This window comes from Phyllobates terribilis, unplaced genomic scaffold (assembly GCF_046119375.1).
Source record: "Phyllobates terribilis strain yellow unplaced genomic scaffold, ASM4611937v1 Scaffold_9__5_contigs__length_417890890, whole genome shotgun sequence".
Classification (NCBI taxonomy): Eukaryota; Metazoa; Chordata; class Amphibia; order Anura; family Dendrobatidae; genus Phyllobates; species Phyllobates terribilis.
The window spans coordinates 300,951,366-300,970,438 of record NW_027362769.1 but is presented as its reverse complement, the minus strand read 5'-3'; the positions used below and the strand labels follow the sequence as shown (position 1 = coordinate 300,970,438).

General features: G+C 39.0%; 19 non-coding genes across 19 annotated transcripts; 6 read left to right on the top strand and 13 right to left on the bottom strand.

Annotated features, from left to right (window-relative positions):
* Positions 1 to 949: 949 nt before the first annotated feature.
* TRNAT-AGU (transfer RNA threonine (anticodon AGU)) lies at positions 950 to 1,023 on the bottom strand. The gene has a single exon. It is a non-coding gene; the product is annotated as a tRNA-Thr (tRNA).
* A 1,236-nt stretch (positions 1,024 to 2,259) lies between these two features.
* On the bottom strand, positions 2,260 to 2,333 carry TRNAT-AGU (transfer RNA threonine (anticodon AGU)). The gene has a single exon. It is a non-coding gene; the product is annotated as a tRNA-Thr (tRNA).
* Positions 2,334 to 3,568: 1,235 nt separating this feature from the next.
* Positions 3,569 to 3,642, bottom strand: TRNAT-AGU (transfer RNA threonine (anticodon AGU)). Its single transcript has one exon. It is a non-coding gene; the product is annotated as a tRNA-Thr (tRNA).
* A 583-nt stretch (positions 3,643 to 4,225) lies between these two features.
* TRNAS-GCU (transfer RNA serine (anticodon GCU)) lies at positions 4,226 to 4,307 on the top strand. The gene has a single exon. It is a non-coding gene; the product is annotated as a tRNA-Ser (tRNA).
* Positions 4,308 to 4,877: 570 nt separating this feature from the next.
* TRNAT-AGU (transfer RNA threonine (anticodon AGU)) lies at positions 4,878 to 4,951 on the bottom strand. Its single transcript has one exon. It is a non-coding gene; the product is annotated as a tRNA-Thr (tRNA).
* A 1,236-nt stretch (positions 4,952 to 6,187) lies between these two features.
* Positions 6,188 to 6,261, bottom strand: TRNAT-AGU (transfer RNA threonine (anticodon AGU)). The gene has a single exon. It is a non-coding gene; the product is annotated as a tRNA-Thr (tRNA).
* Positions 6,262 to 6,844: 583 nt separating this feature from the next.
* Positions 6,845 to 6,926, top strand: TRNAS-GCU (transfer RNA serine (anticodon GCU)). The gene has a single exon. It is a non-coding gene; the product is annotated as a tRNA-Ser (tRNA).
* Positions 6,927 to 7,496: 570 nt separating this feature from the next.
* TRNAT-AGU (transfer RNA threonine (anticodon AGU)) lies at positions 7,497 to 7,570 on the bottom strand. Its single transcript has one exon. It is a non-coding gene; the product is annotated as a tRNA-Thr (tRNA).
* Positions 7,571 to 8,806: 1,236 nt separating this feature from the next.
* On the bottom strand, positions 8,807 to 8,880 carry TRNAT-AGU (transfer RNA threonine (anticodon AGU)). The gene has a single exon. It is a non-coding gene; the product is annotated as a tRNA-Thr (tRNA).
* Positions 8,881 to 9,463: 583 nt separating this feature from the next.
* TRNAS-GCU (transfer RNA serine (anticodon GCU)) lies at positions 9,464 to 9,545 on the top strand. Its single transcript has one exon. It is a non-coding gene; the product is annotated as a tRNA-Ser (tRNA).
* A 570-nt stretch (positions 9,546 to 10,115) lies between these two features.
* On the bottom strand, positions 10,116 to 10,189 carry TRNAT-AGU (transfer RNA threonine (anticodon AGU)). The gene has a single exon. It is a non-coding gene; the product is annotated as a tRNA-Thr (tRNA).
* A 1,236-nt stretch (positions 10,190 to 11,425) lies between these two features.
* TRNAT-AGU (transfer RNA threonine (anticodon AGU)) lies at positions 11,426 to 11,499 on the bottom strand. The gene has a single exon. It is a non-coding gene; the product is annotated as a tRNA-Thr (tRNA).
* Positions 11,500 to 12,735: 1,236 nt separating this feature from the next.
* Positions 12,736 to 12,809, bottom strand: TRNAT-AGU (transfer RNA threonine (anticodon AGU)). The gene has a single exon. It is a non-coding gene; the product is annotated as a tRNA-Thr (tRNA).
* A 1,236-nt stretch (positions 12,810 to 14,045) lies between these two features.
* Positions 14,046 to 14,119, bottom strand: TRNAT-AGU (transfer RNA threonine (anticodon AGU)). The gene has a single exon. It is a non-coding gene; the product is annotated as a tRNA-Thr (tRNA).
* A 1,170-nt stretch (positions 14,120 to 15,289) lies between these two features.
* On the bottom strand, positions 15,290 to 15,363 carry TRNAT-AGU (transfer RNA threonine (anticodon AGU)). Its single transcript has one exon. It is a non-coding gene; the product is annotated as a tRNA-Thr (tRNA).
* Positions 15,364 to 15,946: 583 nt separating this feature from the next.
* Positions 15,947 to 16,028, top strand: TRNAS-GCU (transfer RNA serine (anticodon GCU)). The gene has a single exon. It is a non-coding gene; the product is annotated as a tRNA-Ser (tRNA).
* A 1,227-nt stretch (positions 16,029 to 17,255) lies between these two features.
* TRNAS-GCU (transfer RNA serine (anticodon GCU)) lies at positions 17,256 to 17,337 on the top strand. Its single transcript has one exon. It is a non-coding gene; the product is annotated as a tRNA-Ser (tRNA).
* A 570-nt stretch (positions 17,338 to 17,907) lies between these two features.
* TRNAT-AGU (transfer RNA threonine (anticodon AGU)) lies at positions 17,908 to 17,981 on the bottom strand. The gene has a single exon. It is a non-coding gene; the product is annotated as a tRNA-Thr (tRNA).
* A 583-nt stretch (positions 17,982 to 18,564) lies between these two features.
* TRNAS-GCU (transfer RNA serine (anticodon GCU)) lies at positions 18,565 to 18,646 on the top strand. The gene has a single exon. It is a non-coding gene; the product is annotated as a tRNA-Ser (tRNA).
* Positions 18,647 to 19,073: the final 427 nt, after the last annotated feature.

The following is a 19,073-nucleotide window of genomic DNA, read 5'->3' as shown; positions in this document are numbered from 1 at the left end:
GGAAATTGGGACTTGTTTTGCTTCCCAGTCATGAGACAGAATAGACAGATTGAAAGAATGCCACTGCAGTGCCAAAAGAAGAAACAATTAGGAATGATTGATAAGTTGCTATTAAAACCCTTTGCACTGGTTCATTTCTGATAAGGTTTGTCCTAATCTAACTTTAGACAATAGATACTCTAGGAGATGAGATGAGGCCACACTGCCAAAAGCCTTTATACAATCATCAGCAAAAACACACTGACAGCTTAAAATCCTCATGAGATCTTACCTCCTAATTTTAACTTGGTCATGTAGACGAGGGGGCCGAGTGGTTAAGGCGATGGACTGCTAATCCATTGTGCTCTGCATGCATGGGTTTGAATCCCATTCTCATCGGTATAATCTGCTTCTTTCACTTTGACAAGATTGGCTTTCATTTTTAGGCAAAATGGTGTATACTTCAAGCATGAAAGTTGATTCTTTTCTCTTTCAAGAAAGCTGCTATAGTACTATCGTCTGGTTTCTACATGTTCATGCAGGCAAGTTGGCTGCATAGTTAAGATGATACATTAACAATGCAGTTAAGAGATTGAGCTATGCATGCATGGCTTTGAATTCAATCTGTCCTATTTCTTTTCTGATTCTTTTAAGTTTCCAGCTCAAGGTTTTATTTTCTGCCCAAGCAATGAATTCTTCAAACATGAAACTTTATATCTTCTACCATTCAAGAAGGCTGCTATCAAACTTTGCTTAGAGAGTCAGATACGTAAGGAGGAGGCATTTCAAAATAGTAAAATAAAATCCACTGGTTTTACTTTTTTCATGCTTGATTCCATCTTTCTTCCTCTTTAGCACTTATAGCAGATTCTTACTCCCACTATTGCACTATCACAGAGACTTAGCAAAGGCCAATTTGATGTTGTCCCACTATGAGGATGGAAAGCTTCATACTGAGAAGATGAAAAGAAGGCACTGCTGAGATTTGAACTCAGGATCTCCTGTTTACTAGACAGGCACTTTAACCAACTAAGCCACAGCACCACAAGCTGGTGAGGACAGGAAAGCCAGGTAAAATTTTGTCACTAATCGATAATTTCAAGTGGTTAATTGAGCAAAACAACATTGAGCTTCAGTTCCATTCCACGCACAGCAGAAGCATTGAATAAGATGTCGCTCTCAGTCATGGCAATTAAGAAACCGAGTATTTTTTGTAGAGCATTCTCGAAAAGGACCATGACAAATTTGCAGAATGCGACAGAAGCTGTATCGAGAACAAGGGCTTGGGATTTGAAGTTCCATAATTAAATGATCCATCTTTTATCACAGCTGGAAATTGGGACTTGTTTTGCTTCCCAGTCATGAGACAGAATAGACAGATTGAAAGAATGCCACTGCAGTGCCAAAAGAAGAAACAATTAGGAATGATTGATAAGTTGCTATTAAAACCCTTTGCACTGGTTCATTTCTGATAAGGTTTGTCCTAATCTAACTTTAGACAATAGATACTCTAGGAGATGAGATGAGGCCACACTGCCAAAAGCCTTTATACAATCATCAGCAAAAACACACTGACAGCTTAAAATCCTCATGAGATCTTACCTCCTAATTTTAACTTGGTCATGTAGACGAGGGGGCCGAGTGGTTAAGGCGATGGACTGCTAATCCATTGTGCTCTGCATGCATGGGTTTGAATCCCACCCTCATCGGTATAATCTGCTTCTTTCACTTTGACAAGATTGGCTTTCATTTTTAGGCAAAATGGTGTATACTTTAAGCATGAAAGTTGATTCTTTTCTCTTTCAAGAAAGCTGCTATAGTACTATCGTCTGGTTTCTACATGTTCATGCAGGCAAGTTGGCTGCATAGTTAAGATGATACATTAACAATGCAGTTAAGAGATTGAGCTATGCATGCATGGATTTGAATTCAATCTGTCCTATTTCTTTTCTGATTCTTTTAAGTTTCCAGCTCAAGGTTTTATTTTCTGCCCAAGCAATGAATTCTTCAAACATGAAAGATTATATCTTCTACCATTCAAGAAGGCTGCTATCAAACTTTGCTTAGAGAGTCAGATACGTAAGGAGGAGGCATTTCAAAATAGTAAAATAAAATACACTGGTTTTACTTTTTTCATGCTTGATTCCATATTTCTTCCTCTTTAGCACTTATAGCAGATTCTTACTCCCACTATTGCACTATCACAGAGACTTAGCAAAGGCCAATTTGATGTTGTCCCACTATGAGGATGGAAAGCTTCATACTGAGAAGATGAAAAGAAGGCACTGCTGAGATTTGAACTCAGGATCTCCTGTTTACTAGACAGGCACTTTAACCAACTAAGCCACAGCACCACAAGCTGGTGAGGACAGGAAAGCCAGGTAAAATTTTGTCACTAATCGATAATTTCAAGTGGTTAATTGAGCAAAACAACATTGAGCTTCAGTTCCATTCCACGCACAGCAGAAGCATTGAATAAGATGTCGCTCTCAGTCATGGCAATTAAGAAACCGAGTATTTTTGTAGAGCATTCTCGAAAAGGACCATGACAAATTTGCAGAATGCGACAGAAGCTGTATCGAGAACAAGGGCTTGGGATTTGAAGTTCCATAATTAAATGATCCATCTTTTATGACAGCTGGAAATTGGGACTTGTTTTGCTTCCCAGTCATGAGACAGAATAGACAGATTGAAAGAATGCCACTGCAGTGCCAAAAGAAGAAACAATTAGGAATGATTGATAAGTTGCTATTAAAACCCTTTGCACTGGTTCATTTCTGATAAGGTTTGTCCTAATCTAACTTTAGACAATAGATACTCTAGGAGATGAGATGAGGCCACACTGCCAAAAGCCTTTATACAATCATCAGCAAAAACACACTGACAGCTTAAAATCCTCATGAGATCTTACCTCCTAATTTTAACTTGGTCATGTAGACGAGGGGGCCGAGTGGTTAAGGCGATGGACTGCTAATCCATTGTGCTCTGCATGCATGGGTTTGAATCCCACCCTCATCGGTATAATCTGCTTCTTTCACTTTGAAAAGATTGGCTTTCATTTTTAGGCAAAATGGTGTATACTTCAAGCATGAAAGTTGATTCTTTTCTCTTTCAAGAAAGCTGCTATAGTACTATCGTCTGGTTTCTACATGTTCATGCAGGCAAGTTGGCTGCATAGTTAAGATGATACATTAACAATGCAGTTAAGAGATTGAGCTATGCATGCATGGCTTTGAATTCAATCTGTCCTATTTCTTTTCTGATTCTTTTAAGTTTCCAGCTCAAGGTTTTATTTTCTGCCCAAGCAATGAATTCTTCAAACATGAAAGTTTAAATCTTCTACCATTCAAGAAGGCTGCTATCAAACTTTGCTTAGAGAGTCAGATACGTAAGGAGGAGGCGTTTCAAAATAGTAAAATAAAATCCACTGGTTTTACTTTTTTCATGCTTGATTCCATCTTTCTTCCTCTTTAGCACTTATAGCAGATTCTTACTCCCACTATTGCACTATCACAGAGACTTAGCAAAGGCCAATTTGATGTTGTCCCACTATGAGGATAGAAAGCTTCATACTGAGATGTTGAAAAGAAGGCACTGCTGAGATTTGAACTCAGGATCTCCTGTTTACTAGACAGGCGCTTTAACCAACTAAGCCACAGCACCACAAGCTGGTGAGGACGGGAAAGCCAGGGAAGATTTAGTCACTAATCGATAATTTCAAGTGGTTAATTGAGCAAAACAACATTGAGCTTCAGTTCCATTCCACGCACAGCAGAAGCATTGAATAAGATGTCACTCTCAGTCATGGCAATTAAGAAACCGAGTATTTTTTGAAGAGCATTCTCGAAAAGGACCATGACAAATTTGCAGAATGCGACAGAAGCTGTATCGAGAACAAGGGCTTGGGATTTGAAGTTCCATAATTAAATGATCCATCTTTTATCACAGCTGGAAATTGGGACTTGTTTTGCTTCCCAGTCATGAGACAGAACAGACAGATTGAAAGAATGCCGCTGCAGTGCCAAAAGTAGAAACAATTAGGAATGATTGATAAGTTGCTATTAAAACCCTTTGCACTGGTTCATTTCTGATAAGGTTTGTCCTAATCTAACTTTAGACAATAGATACTCTAGGAGATGAGATGAGGCCACACTGCCAAAAGCCTTTATACAATCTTCAGCAAAAACACCCTGACAGCTTAAAATCCTCATGAGATCTTACCTCCTAATTTAGACTTGGTCATGTAGACGAGGTGGCCGAGTGGTTAAGGCGATGGACTGCTAATCCATTGTGCTCTGCATGCATGGGTTCGAGTCCCATCCTCGTCGGTATAATCTGCTTCTTTCCATTTGACAAGATTGGCTTTCATTTTAGGCAAAATGGTGTATACTTCAAGCATGAAAGTTGATTCTTTTCTCTTTCAAGAAAGCTGCTATAGTACTATCGTCTGGTTTCTACATGTTCATGCAGGCAAGTTGGCTGCGTAGTTAAGATGGTACATTAACAATGCAGTTAAGAGATTGAGCTATGCATGCATGGATTTGAATTCAATCTGTCCTATTTCTTTTCTGATTCTTTTAAGTTTCCAGCTCAAGGTTTTATTTTCTGCCCAAGCAATGAATTCTTCAAACATGAAAGATTATATCTTCTACCATTCAAGAAGGCTGCTATCAAACTTTGCTTAGAGAGTCAGATACGTAAGGAGGAGGCATTTCAAAATAGTAAATTAAAATCCACTGGTTTTACTTTTTTCATGCTTGATTCCATATTTCTTCCTCTTTAGCACTTATAGCAGATTCTTACTCCCACTATTGCACTATCACAGAGACTTAGCAAAGGCCAATTTGATGTTGTCCCACTATGAGGATGGAAAGCTTCATACTGAGAAGATGAAAAGAAGGCACTGCTGAGATTTGAACTCAGGATCTCCTGTTTACTAGACAGGCACTTTAACCAACTAAGCCACAGCACCACAAGCTGGTGAGGACAGCAAAGCCAGGTAAAATTTTGTCACTAATCGATAATTTCAAGTGGTTAATTGAGCAAAACAACATTGAGCTTCAGTTCCATTCCACGCACAGCAGAAGCATTGAATAATATGTCGCTCTCAGTCATGGCAATTAAGAAACCGAGTATTTTTTGTAGAGCATTCTCGAAAAGGACCATGACAAATTTGCAGAATGCGACAGAAGCTGTATCGAGAACAAGGGCTTGGGATTTGAAGTTCCATAATTAAATGATCCATCTTTTATCACAGCTGGAAATTGGGACTTGTTTTGCTTCCCAGTCATGAGACAGAATAGACAGATTGAAAGAATGCCACTGCAGTGCCAAAAGAAGAAACAATTAGGAATGATTGATAAGTTGCTATTAAAACCCTTTGCACTGGTTCATTTCTGATAAGGTTTGTCCTAATCTAACTTTAGACAATAGATACTCTAGGAGATGAGATGAGGCCACACTGCCAAAAGCCTTTATACAATCATCAGCAAAAACACACTGACAGCTTAAAATCCTCATGAGATCTTACCTCCTAATTTTAACTTAGTCATGTAGACGAGGGGGCCGAGTGGTTAAGGCGATGGACTGCTAATCCATTGTGCTCTGCATGCATGGGTTTGAATCCCATCCTCATCGGTATAATCTGCTTCTTTCACTTTGACAAGATTGGCTTTCATTTTTAGGCAAAATGGTGTATACTTCAAGCATGAAAGTTGATTCTTTTCTCTTTCAAGAAAGCTGCTATAGTACTATCGTCTGGTTTCTACATGTTCATGCAGGCAAGTTGGCTGCATAGTTAAGATGATACATTAACAATGCAGTTAAGAGATTGAGCTATGCATGCATGGCTTTGAATTCAATCTGTCCTATTTCTTTTCTGATTCTTTTAAGTTTCCAGCTCAAGGTTTTATTTTCTGCCCAAGCAATGAATTCTTCAAACATGAAAGTTTAAATCTTCTACCATTCAAGAAGGCTGCTATCAAACTTTGCTTAGAGAGTCAGATACGTAAGGAGGAGGCATTTCAAAATAGTAAAATAAAATCCACTGGTTTTACTTTTTTCATGCTTGATTCCATCTTTCTTCCTCTTTAGCACTTATAGCAGATTCTTACTCCCACTATTGCACTATCACAGAGACTTAGCTAAGGCCAATTTGATGTTGTCCCACTATGAGGATAGAAAGCTTCATACTGAGAAGATGAAAAGAAGGCACTGCTGAGATTTGAACTCAGGATCTCCTGTTTACTAGACAGGCGCTTTAACCAACTAAGCCACAGCACCACAAGCTGGTGAGGACGGGAAAGCCAGGGAAGATTTAGTCACTAATCGATAATTTCAAGTGGTTAATTGAGCAAAACAACATTGAGCTTCAGTTCCATTCCACGCACAGCAGAAGCATTGAATAAGATGTCACTCTCAGTCATGGCAATTAAGAAACCGAGTATTTTTTGAAGAGCATTCTCGAAAAGGACCATGACAAATTTGCAGAATGCGACAGAAGCTGTATCGAGAACAAGGGCTTGGGATTTGAAGTTCCATAATTAAATGATCCATCTTTTATCACAGCTGGAAATTGGGACTTGTTTTGCTTCCCAGTCATGAGACAGAACAGACAGATTGAAAGAATGCCGCTGCAGTGCCAAAAGTAGAAACAATTAGGAATGATTGATAAGTTGCTATTAAAACCCTTTGCACTGGTTCATTTCTGATAAGGTTTGTCCCAATCTAACTTTAGACAATAGATACTCTAGGAGATGAGATGAGGCCACACTGCCAAAAGCCTTTATACAATCTTCAGCAAAAACACCCTGACAGCTTAAAATCCTCACGAGATCTTACCTCCTAATTTAGACTTGGTCATGTAGACGAGGTGGCCGAGTGGTTAAGGCGATGGACTGCTAATCCATTGTGCTCTGCATGCATGGGTTCGAGTCCCATCCTCGTCGGTATAATCTGCTTCTTTCCATTTGACAAGATTGGCTTTCATTTTAAGCAAAATGGTGTATACTTCAAGCATGAAAGTTGATTCTTTTCTCTTTCAAGAAAGCTGCTATAGTACTATCGTCTGGTTTCTACATGTTCATGCAGGCAAGTTGGCTGCGTAGTTAAGATGGTACATTAACAATGCAGTTAAGAGATTGAGCTATGCATGCATGGATTTGAATTCAATCTGTCCTATTTCTTTTCTGATTCTTTTAAGTTTCCAGCTCAAGGTTTTATTTTCTGCCCAAGCAATGAATTCTTCAAACACGAAAGATTATATCTTCTACCATTCAAGAAGGCTGCTATCAAACTTTGCTTAGAGAGTCAGATACGTAAGGAGGAGGCATTTCAAAATAGTAAAATAAAATCCACTGGTTTTACTTTTTTCATGCTTGATTCCATATTTCTTCCTCTTTAGCACTTATAGCAGATTCTTACTCCCACTATTGCACTATCACAGAGACTTAGCAAAGGCCAATTTGATGTTGTCCCACTATGAGGATAGAAAGCTTCATACTGAGAAGATGAAAAGAAGGCACTGCTGAGATTTGAACTCAGGATCTCCTGTTTACTAGACAGGCACTTTAACCAACTAAGCCACAGCACCACAAGCTGGTGAGGACGGGAAAGCCAGGGAAAATTTTGTCACTAATCGATAATTTCAAGTGGTTAATTGAGCAAAACAACATTGAGCTTCAGTTCCATTCCACGCACAGCAGAAGCATTGAATAAGATATCGCTCTCAGTCATGGCAATTAAGAAACCGAGTATTTTTTGTAGAGCATTCTCGAAAAGGACCATGACAAATTTGCAGAATGCGACAGAAGCTGTATCGAGAACAAGGGCTTGGGATTTGAAGTTCTATAATTAAATGATCCATCTTTTATCACAGCTGGAAATTGGGACTTGTTTTGCTTCCCAGTCATGAGACAGAATAGACAGATTGAAAGAATGCCACTGCAGTGCCAAAAGTAGAAACAATTAGGAATGATTGATAAGTTGCTATTAAAACCCTTTGCACTGGTTCATTTCTGATAAGGTTTGTCCTAATCTAACTTTAGACAATAGATACTCTAGGAGATGAGATGAGGCCACACTGCCAAAAGCCTTTATACAATCTTCAGCAAAAACACCCTGACAGCTTAAAATCCTCATGAGATCTTACCTCCTAATTTTAACTTGGTCATGTAGACAAGGGGGCCGAGTGGTTAAGGCGATGGACTGCTAATCCATTGTGCTCTGCATGCATGGGTTTGAATCCCATCCTCATCGGTATAATCTGCTTCTTTCACTTTGACAAGATTGGCTTTCATTTTTAGGCAAAATGGTGTATACTTCAAGCATGAAAGTTGATTCTTTTCTCTTTCAAGAAAGCTGCTATAGTACTATCGTCTGGTTTCTACATGTTCATGCAGGCAAGTTGGCTGCATAGTTAAGATGATACATTAACAATGCAGTTAAGAGATTGAGCTATGCATGCATGGCTTTGAATTCAATCTGTCCTATTTCTTTTCTGATTCTTTTAAGTTTCCAGCTCAAGGTTTTATTTTCTGCCCAAGCAATGAATTCTTCAAACATGAAAGTTTAAATCTTCTACCATTCAAGAAGGCTGCTATCAAACTTTGCTTAGAGAGTCAGAGACGTAAGGAGGAGGCATTTCAAAATAGTAAAATAAAATCCACTGGTTTTACTTTTTTCATGCTTGATTCCATCTTTCTTCCTCTTTAGCACTTATAGCAGATTCTTACTCCCACTATTGCACTATCACAGAGACTTAGCTAAGGCCAATTTGATGTTGTCCCACTATGAGGATAGAAAGCTTCATACTGAGAAGATGAAAAGAAGGCACTGCTGAGATTTGAACTCAGGATCTCCTGTTTACTAGACAGGCGCTTTAACCAACTAAGCCACAGCACCACAAGCTGGTGAGGACGGGAAAGCCAGGGAAGATTTAGTCACTAATCGATAATTTCAAGTGGTTAATTGAGCAAAACAACATTGAGCTTCAGTTCCATTCCACGCACAGCAGAAGCATTGAATAAGATGTCACTCTCAGTCATGGCAATTAAGAAACCGAGTATTTTTTGAAGAGCATTCTCGAAAAGGACCATGACAAATTTGCAGAATGCGACAGAAGCTGTATCGAGAACAAGGGCTTGGGATTTGAAGTTCCATAATTAAATGATCCATCTTTTATCACAGCTGGAAATTGGGACTTGTTTTGCTTCCCAGTCATGAGACAGAACAGACAGATTGAAAGAATGCCGCTGCAGTGCCAAAAGTAGAAACAATTAGGAATGATTGATAAGTTGCTATTAAAACCCTTTGCACTGGTTCATTTCTGATAAGGTTTGTCCTAATCTAACTTTAGACAATAGATACTCTAGGAGATGAGATGAGGCCACACTGCCAAAAGCCTTTATACAATCTTCAGCAAAAACACCCTGACAGCTTAAAATCCTCATGAGATCTTACCTCCTAATTTAGACTTGGTCATGTAGACGAGGTGGCCAAGTGGTTAAGGCGATGGACTGCTAATCCATTGTGCTCTGCATGCATGGGTTCGAGTCCCATCCTCGTCGGTATAATCTGCTTCTTTCCATTTGACAAGATTGGCTCTCATTTTAAGCAAAATGGTGTATACTTCAAGCATGAAAGTTGATTCTTTTCTCTTTCAAGAAAGCTGCTATAGTACTATCGTCTGGTTTCTACATGTTCATGCAGGCAAGTTGGCTGCGTAGTTAAGATGGTACATTAACAATGCAGTTAAGAGATTGAGCTATGCATGCATGGATTTGAATTCAATCTGTCCTATTTCTTTTCTGATTCTTTTAAGTTTCCAGCTCAAGGTTTTATTTTCTGCCCAAGCAATGAATTCTTCAAACACGAAAGATTATATCTTCTACCATTCAAGAAGGCTGCTATCAAACTTTGCTTAGAGAGTCAGATACGTAAGGAGGAGGCATTTCAAAATAGTAAAATAAAATCCACTGGTTTTACTTTTTTCATGCTTGATTCCATATTTCTTCCTCTTTAGCACTTATAGCAGATTCTTACTCCCACTATTGCACTATCACAGAGACTTAGCAAAGGCCAATTTGATGTTGTCCCACTATGAGGATAGAAAGCTTCATACTGAGAAGATGAAAAGAAGGCACTGCTGAGATTTGAACTCAGGATCTCCTGTTTACTAGACAGGCACTTTAACCAACTAAGCCACAGCACCACAAGCTGGTGAGGACGGGAAAGCCAGGGAAAATTTTGTCACTAATCGATAATTTCAAGTGGTTAATTGAGCAAAACAACATTGAGCTTCAGTTCCATTCCACGCACAGCAGAAGCATTGAATAAGATATCGCTCTCAGTCATGGCAATTAAGAAACCGAGTATTTTTTGTAGAGCATTCTCGAAAAGGACCATGACAAATTTGCAGAATGCGACAGAAGCTGTATCGAGAACAAGGGCTTGGGATTTGAAGTTCCATAATTAAATGATCCATCTTTTATCACAGCTGGAAATTGGGACTTGTTTTGCTTCCCAGTCATGAGACAGAATAGACAGATTGAAAGAATGCCACTGCAGTGCCAAAAGTAGAAACAATTAGGAATGATTGATAAGTTGCTATTAAAACCCTTTGCACTGGTTCATTTCTGATAAGGTTTGTCCTAATCTAACTTTAGACAATAGATACTCTTGGAGATGAGATGAGGCCACACTGCCAAAAGCCTTTATACAATCTTCAGCAAAAACACCCTGACAGCTTAAAATCCTCATGAGATCTTACCTCCTAATTTTAACTTGGTCATGTAGACGAGGGGGCCGAGTGGTTAAGGCGATGGACTGCTAATCCATTGTGCTCTGCATGCATGGGTTTGAATCCCATCCTCATCGGTATAATATGCTTCTTTCACTTTGACAAGATTGGCTTTCATTTTTAGGCAAAATGGTGTATACTTCAAGCATGAAAGTTGATTCTTTTCTCTTTCAAGAAAGCTGCTATAGTACTATCGTCTGGTTTCTACATGTTCATGCAGGCAAGTTGGCTGCATAGTTAAGATGATACATTAACAATGCAGTTAAGAGATTGAGCTATGCATGCATGGCTTTGAATTCAATCTGTCCTATTTCTTTTCTGATTCTTTTAAGTTTCCAGCTCAAGGTTTTATTTTCTGCCCAAGCAATGAATTCTTCAAACATGAAAGTTTAAATCTTCTACCATTCAAGAAGGCTGCTATCAAACTTTGCTTAGAGAGTCAGATACGTAAGGAGGAGGCATTTCAAAATAGTAAAATAAAGTTCACTGGTTTTACTTTTTTCATGCTTGATTCCATATTTCTTCCTCTTTAGCACTTATAGCAGATTCTTACTCCCACTATTGCACTATCACAGAGACTTAGCAAAGGCCAATTTGATGTTGTCCCACTATGAGGATGGAAAGCTTCATACTGAGAAGATGAAAAGAAGGCACTGCTGAGATTTGAACTCAGGATCTCCTGTTTACTAGACAGGCACTTTAACCACCTAAGCCACAGCACCACAAGCTGGTGAGGACGGGAAAGCCAGGGAAAATTTTGTCACTAATCGATAATTTCAAGTGGTTAATTGAGCAAAACAACATTGAGCTTCAGTTCCATTCCACGCACAGCAGAAGCATTGAATAAGATATCGCTCTCAGTCATGGCAATTAAGAAACCGAGTATTTTTTGTAGAGCATTCTCGAAAAGGACCATGACAAATTTGCAGAATGCGACAGAAGCTGTATCGAGAACAAGGGCTTGGGATTTGAAGTTCCATAATTAAATGATCCATCTTTTATCACAGCTGGAAATTGGGACTTGTTTTGCTTCCCAGTCATGAGACAGAATAGACAGATTGAAAGAATGCCACTGCAGTGCCAAAAGTAGAAACAATTAGGAATGATTGATAAGTTGCTATTAAAACCCTTTGCACTGGTTCATTTCTGATAAGGTTTGTCCTAATCTAACTTTAGACAATAGATACTCTAGGAGATGAGATGAGGCCACACTGCCAAAAGCCTTTATACAATCTTCAGCAAAAACACCCTGACAGCTTAAAATCCTCATGAGATCTTACCTCCTAATTTTAACTTGGTCATGTAGACGAGGGGGCCGAGTGGTTAAGGCGATGGACTGCTAATCCATTGTGCTCTGCATGCATGGGTTTGAATCCCATCCTCATCGGTATAATCTGCTTCTTTCACTTTGACAAGATTGGCTTTCATTTTTAGGCAAAATGGTGTATACTTCAAGCATGAAAGTTGATTCTTTTCTCTTTCAAGAAAGCTGCTATAGTACTATCGTCTGGTTTCTACATGTTCATGCAGGCAAGTTGGCTGCATAGTTAAGATGATACATTAACAATGCAGTTAAGAGATTGAGCTATGCATGCATGGCTTTGAATTCAATCTGTCCTATTTCTTTTCTGATTCTTTTAAGTTTCCAGCTCAAGGTTTTATTTTCTGCCCAAGCAATGAATTCTTCAAACATGAAAGTTTAAATCTTCTACCATTCAAGAAGGCTGCTATCAAACTTTGCTTAGAGAGTCAGATACGTAAGGAGGAGGCATTTCAAAATAGTAAAATAAAGTTCACTGGTTTTACTTTTTTCATGCTTGATTCCATATTTCTTCCTCTTTAGCACTTATAGCAGATTCTTACTCCCACTATTGCACTATCACAGAGACTTAGCAAAGGCCAATTTGATGTTGTCCCACTATGAGGATGGAAAGCTTCATACTGAGAAGATGAAAAGAAGGCACTGCTGAGATTTGAACTCAGGATCTCCTGTTTACTAGACAGGCACTTTAACCACCTAAGCCACAGCACCACAAGCTGGTGAGGACGGGAAAGCCAGGGAAAATTTTGTCACTAATCGATAATTTCAAGTGGTTAATTGAGCAAAACAACATTGAGCTTCAGTTCCATTCCACGCACAGCAGAAGCATTGAATAAGATATCGCTCTCAGTCATGGCAATTAAGAAACCGAGTATTTTTTGTAGAGCATTCTCGAAAAGGACCATGACAAATTTGCAGAATGCGACAGAAGCTGTATCGAGAACAAGGGCTTGGGATTTGAAGTTCCATAATTAAATGATCCATCTTTTATCACAGCTGGAAATTGGGACTTGTTTTGCTTCCCAGTCATGAGACAGAATAGACAGATTGAAAGAATGCCACTGCAGTGCCAAAAGTAGAAACAATTAGGAATGATTGATAAGTTGCTATTAAAACCCTTTGCACTGGTTCATTTCTGATAAGGTTTGTCCTAATCTAACTTTAGACAATAGATACTCTAGGAGATGAGATGAGGCCACACTGCCAAAAGCCTTTATACAATCTTCAGCAAAAACACCCTGACAGCTTAAAATCCTCATGAGATCTTACCTCCTAATTTTAACTTGGTCATGTAGACGAGGGGGCCGAGTGGTTAAGGCGATGGACTGCTAATCCATTGTGCTCTGCATGCATGGGTTTGAATCCCATCCTCATCGGTATAATCTGCTTCTTTCACTTTGACAAGATTGGCTTTCATTTTTAGGCAAAATGGTGTATACTTCAAGCATGAAAGTTGATTCTTTTCTCTTTCAAGAAAGCTGCTATAGTACTATCGTCTGGTTTCTACATGTTCATGCAGGCAAGTTGGCTGCATAGTTAAGATGATACATTAACAATGCAGTTAAGAGATTGAGCTATGCATGCATGGCTTTGAATTCAATCTGTCCTATTTCTTTTCTGATTCTTTTAAGTTTCCAGCTCAAGGTTTTATTTTCTGCCCAAGCAATGAATTCTTCAAACATGAAAGTTTAAATCTTCTACCATTCAAGAAGGCTGCTATCAAACTTTGCTTAGAGAGTCAGATACGTAAGGAGGAGGAATTTCAAAATAGTAAAATAAAATCCACTGGTTTTACTTTTTTCATGCTTGATTCCATATTTCTTCCTCTTTAGCACTTATAGCAGATTCTTACTCCCACTATTGCACTATCACAGAGACTTAGCAAAGGCCAATTTGATGTTGTCCCACTATGAGGATGGAAAGCTTCATACTGAGAAGATGAAAAGAAGGCACTGCTGAGATTTGAATTCAGGATCTCCTGTTTACTAGACAGGCACTTTAACCAACTAAGCCACAGCACCACAAGCTGGTGAGGACGGGAAAGCCAGGGAAAATTTTGTCACTAATCGATAATTTCAAGTGGTTAATTGAGCAAAACAACATTGAGCTTCAGTTCCATTCCACGCACAGCAGAAGCATTGAATAAGATGTCGCTCTCAGTCATGATAATTAAGAAACCGAGTATTTTTTGTAGAGCATTCTCGAAAAGGACCATGACAAATTTGCAGAATGCGACAGAAGCTGTATCGAGAACAAGGGCTTGGGATTTGAAGTTCCATAATTAAATGATCCATCTTTTATCACAGCTGGAAATTGGGACTTGTTTTGCTTCCCAGTCATGAGACAGAATAGACAGATTGAAAGAATGCCACTGCAGTGCCAAAAGAAGAAACAATTAGGAATGATTGATAAGTTGCTATTAAAACCCTTTGCACTGGTTCATTTCTGATAAGGTTTGTCCTAATCTAACTTTAGACAATAGATACTCTAGGAGATGAGATGAGGCCACACTGCCAAAAGCCTTTATACAATCTTCAGCAAAAACACCCTGACAGCTTAAAATCCTCATGAGATCTTACCTCCTAATTTTAACTTTGTCATGTAGACGAGGGGGCCGAGTGGTTAAGGCGATGGACTGCTAATCCATTGTGCTCTGCATGCATGGGTTTGAATCCCATCCCCATCAGTATAATCTGCTTCTTTCCATTTGACAAGATTGGCTTTCATTTTAGGCAAAATGGTGTATACTTCAAGCATGAAAGTTGATTCTTTTCTCTTTCAAGAAAGCTGCTATAGTACTATCGTCTGGTTTCTACATGTTCATGCAGGCAAGTTGGCTGCGTAGTTAAGATGGTACATTAACAATGCAGTTAAGAGATTGAGCTATGCATGCATGGCTTTGAATTCAATCTGTCCTATTTCTTTTCTGATTCTTTTAAGTTTCCAGCTCAAGGTTTTATTTTCTGCCCAAGCAATGAATTCTTCAAACATGAAAGTTTAAATCTTCTACCATTCAAGAAGGCTGCTATCAAACTTTGCTTAGAGAGTCAGATACGTAAGGAGGAGGCATTTCAAAATAGTAAAATAAAACCCACTGGTTTTACTTTTTTCATGCTTGATTCCATCTTTCTTCCAATTTGATGTTGTCCCACTATGAGGATAGAAAGCTTCATACTGAGAAGATGAAAAGAAGGCACTGCTGAGATTTGAACTCAGGATCTCCTGTTTACTAGACAGGCGCTTTAACCAACTAAGCCACAGCACCGCAAGCTGGTGAGGACGGGAAAGCCAGGGAAGATTTAGTCACTAATCGATAATTTCAAGTGGTTAATTGAGCAAAACAACATTGAGCTTCAGTTCCATTCCACGCACAGCAGAAGCATTGAATAAGATGTCGCTCTCAGTCATGGCAATTAAGAAACCGAGTATTTTTTGAAGAGCATTCTCGAAAAGGACCATGACAAATTTGCAGAATGCGACAGAAGCTGTATCGAGAACAAGGGCTTGGGATTTGAAGTTCCATAATTAAATGATCCATCTTTTATCACAGCTGGAAATTGGGACTTGTTTTGCTTCCCAGTCATGAGACAGAATAGACAGATTGAAAGAATGCCGCTGCAGTGCCAAAAGTAGAAACAATTAGGAATGATTGATAAGTTGCTATTAAAACCCTTTGCACTGGTTCATTTCTGATAAGGTTTGTCCTAATCTAACTTTAGACAATAGATACTCTAGGAGATGAGATGAGGCCACACTGCCAAAAGCCTTTATACAATCTTCAGCAAAAACACCCTGACAGCTTAAAATCCTCATGAGATCTTACCTCCTAATTTAGACTTGGTCATGTAGACGAGGTGGCCGAGTGGTTAAGGCGATGGACTGCTAATCCATTGTGCTCTGCATGCATGGGTTCGAGTCCCATCCTCGTCGGTATAATCTGCTTCTTTCCATTTGACAAGATTGGCTTTCATTTTAGGCAAAATGGTGTATACTTCAAGCATGAAAGTTGATTCTTTTCTCTTTCAAGAAAGCTGCTATAGTACTATCGTCTGGTTTCTACATGTTCATGCAGGCAAGTTGGCTGCGTAGTTAAGATGGTACATTAACAATGCAGTTAAGAGATTGAGCTATGCATGCATGGCTTTGAATTCAATCTGTCCTATTTCTTTTCTGATTCTTTTAAGTTTCCAGCTCAAGGTTTTATTTTCTGCCCAAGCAATGAATTCTTCAAACATGAAAGTTTAAATCTTCTACCATTCAAGAAGGCTGCTATCAAACTTTGCTTAGAGAGTCAGATACGTAAGGAGGAGGCATTTCAAAATAGTAAAATAAAATCCACTGGTTTTACTTTTTTCATGCTTGATTCCATCTTTCTTCCTCTTTAGCACTTATAGCAGATTCTTACTCCCACTATTGCACTATCACAGAGACTTAGCAAAGGCCAATTTGATGTTGTCCCACTATGAGGATAGAAAGCTTCATAGTGAGAAGATGAAAAGAAGGCACTGCTGAGATTTGAACTCAGCATCTCCTGTTTACTAGACAGGGGCTTTAAGCAACTAAGACACAGCACCACAAGCTGGTGAGGACGGGAAAGCCAGGGAAGATTTAGTCACTAATCGATAATTTCAAGTGGTTAATTGCGCAAAACAACATTGAGCTTCAGTTCCATTCCAAGCACAGCAGAAGCATTGAATAAAATGTCGCTCTCAGTCATGGCAATTAAGAAACAGAGTATTTTTTGAAGAGCATTCTCGAAAAGGACCATGACAAATTTGCAGAATGCGACAGAAGCTGTATCGAGAACAAGGGCTTGGGATTTGAAGTTCCATAATTAAATGATCCATCTTTTATCACAGCTGGAAATTGGGACTTGTTTTGCTTCCCAGTCATGAGACAGAACAGACAGATTGAAAGAATGCCGCTGCAGTGCCAAAAGTAGAAACAATTAGGAATGATTGATAAGTTGCTATTAAAACCCTTTGCACTGGTTCATTTCTGATAAGGTTTGTCCTAATCTAACTTCAGACAATAGATACTCTAGGAGATGAGATGAGGCCACACTGCCAAAAGCCTTTATACAATCTTCAGCAAAAACACCCTGACAGCTTAAAATCCTCATGAGATCTTACCTCCTAATTTAGACTTTGTCATGTAGACGAGGTGGCCGAGTGGTTAAGGCGATGGACTGCTAATCCATTGTGCTCTGCATGCATGGGTTCGAGTCCCATCCTCATCGGTATAATCTGCTTCTTTCCATTTGACAAGATTGGCTTTCATTTTAGGCAAAATGGTGTATACTTCAAGCATGAAAGTTGATTCTTTTCTCTTTCAAGAAAGCTGCTATAGTACTATCGTCTGGTTTCTACATGTTCATGCAGGCAAGTTGGCTGCGTAGTTAAGATGGTACATTAACAATGCAGTTAAGAGATTGAGCTATGCATGCATGGATTTGAATTCAATCTGTCCTATTTCTTTTCTGATTCTTTTAAGTTTCCAGCTCAAGGTTTTATTTTCTGCCCAAGCAATGAATTCTTCAAACACGAAAGATTATATCTTCTACCATTCAAGAAGGCTGCTATCAAACTTTGCTTAGAGAGTCAGATACGTAAGGAGGAGGCATTTCAAAATAGTAAAATAAAATCCACTGGTTTTACTTTTTTCATTCTTGATTCCATCTTTCTTCCTCTTTAGCACTTATAGCAGATTCTTACTCCCACTATTGCACTATCACAGAGACTTAGCAAAGGCCAATTTGATGTTGTCCCACTATGAGGATAGAAAGCTTCATAGTGAGAAGATGAAAAGAAGGCACTGCTGAGATTTGAACTCAGGATCTCCTGTTTACTAGACAGGCACTTTAACCAACTAAGACACAGCACCGCAAGCTGGTGAGGATGGGAAAGCCAGGGAAGATTTAGTCACTAATCGATAATTTCAAGTGGTTAATTGAGCAAAACAACATTGAGCTTCAGTTCCATTCCACGCACAGCAGAAGCATTGAATAAGATGTCGCTCTCAGTCATGGCAATTAAGAAACCGAGTATTTTTTGAAGAGCATTCTCGAAAAGGACCATGACAAATTTGCAGAATGCGACAGAAGCTGTATCGAGAACAAGGGCTTGGGATTTGAAGTTCCATAATTAAATGATCCATCTTTTATCACAGCTGGAAATTGGGACTTGTTTTGCTTCCCAGTCATGAGACAGAATAGACAGATTGAAAGAATGCCGCTGCAGTGCCAAAAGTAGAAACAATTAGGAATGATTGATAAGTTGCTATTAAAACCCTTTGCACTGGTTCATTTCTGATAAAGTTTGTCCTAATCTAACTTTAGACAATAGATATTCTAGGAGATGAGATGAGGCCACACTGCCAAAAGCCTTTATACAATCTTCAGCAAAAACACCCTGACAGCTTAAAATCCTCATGAGATCTTACCTCCTAATTTAGACTTGGTCATGTAGACGAGGTGGCCGAGTGGTTAAGGCGATGGACTGCTAATCCATTGTGCTCTGCATGCATGGGTTCTAGTCCCATCCTCGTCGGTATAATCTGCTTCTTTCCATTTGACAAGATTGGCTTTCATTTTAGGCAAAATGGTGTATACTTCAAGCATGAAAGTTGATTCTTTTCTCTTTCAAGAAAGCTGCTATAGTACTATCGTCTGGTTTCTACATGTTCATGCAGGCAAGTTGGCTGCGTAGTTAAGATGGTACATTAACAATGCAGTTAAGAGATTGAGCTATGCATGCATGGATTTGAATTCAATCTGTCCTATTTCTTTTCTGATTCTTTTAAGTTTCCAGCTCAAGGTTTTATTTTCTGCCCAAGCAATGAATTGTTCAAACATGAAAGATTATATCTTCTACCATTCAAGAAGGCTGCTATCAAACTTTGCTTAGAGAGTCAGATACGTAAGGAGGAGGCATTTCAAAATAGTAAAATAAAATCCACTGGTTTTACTTTTTTCAT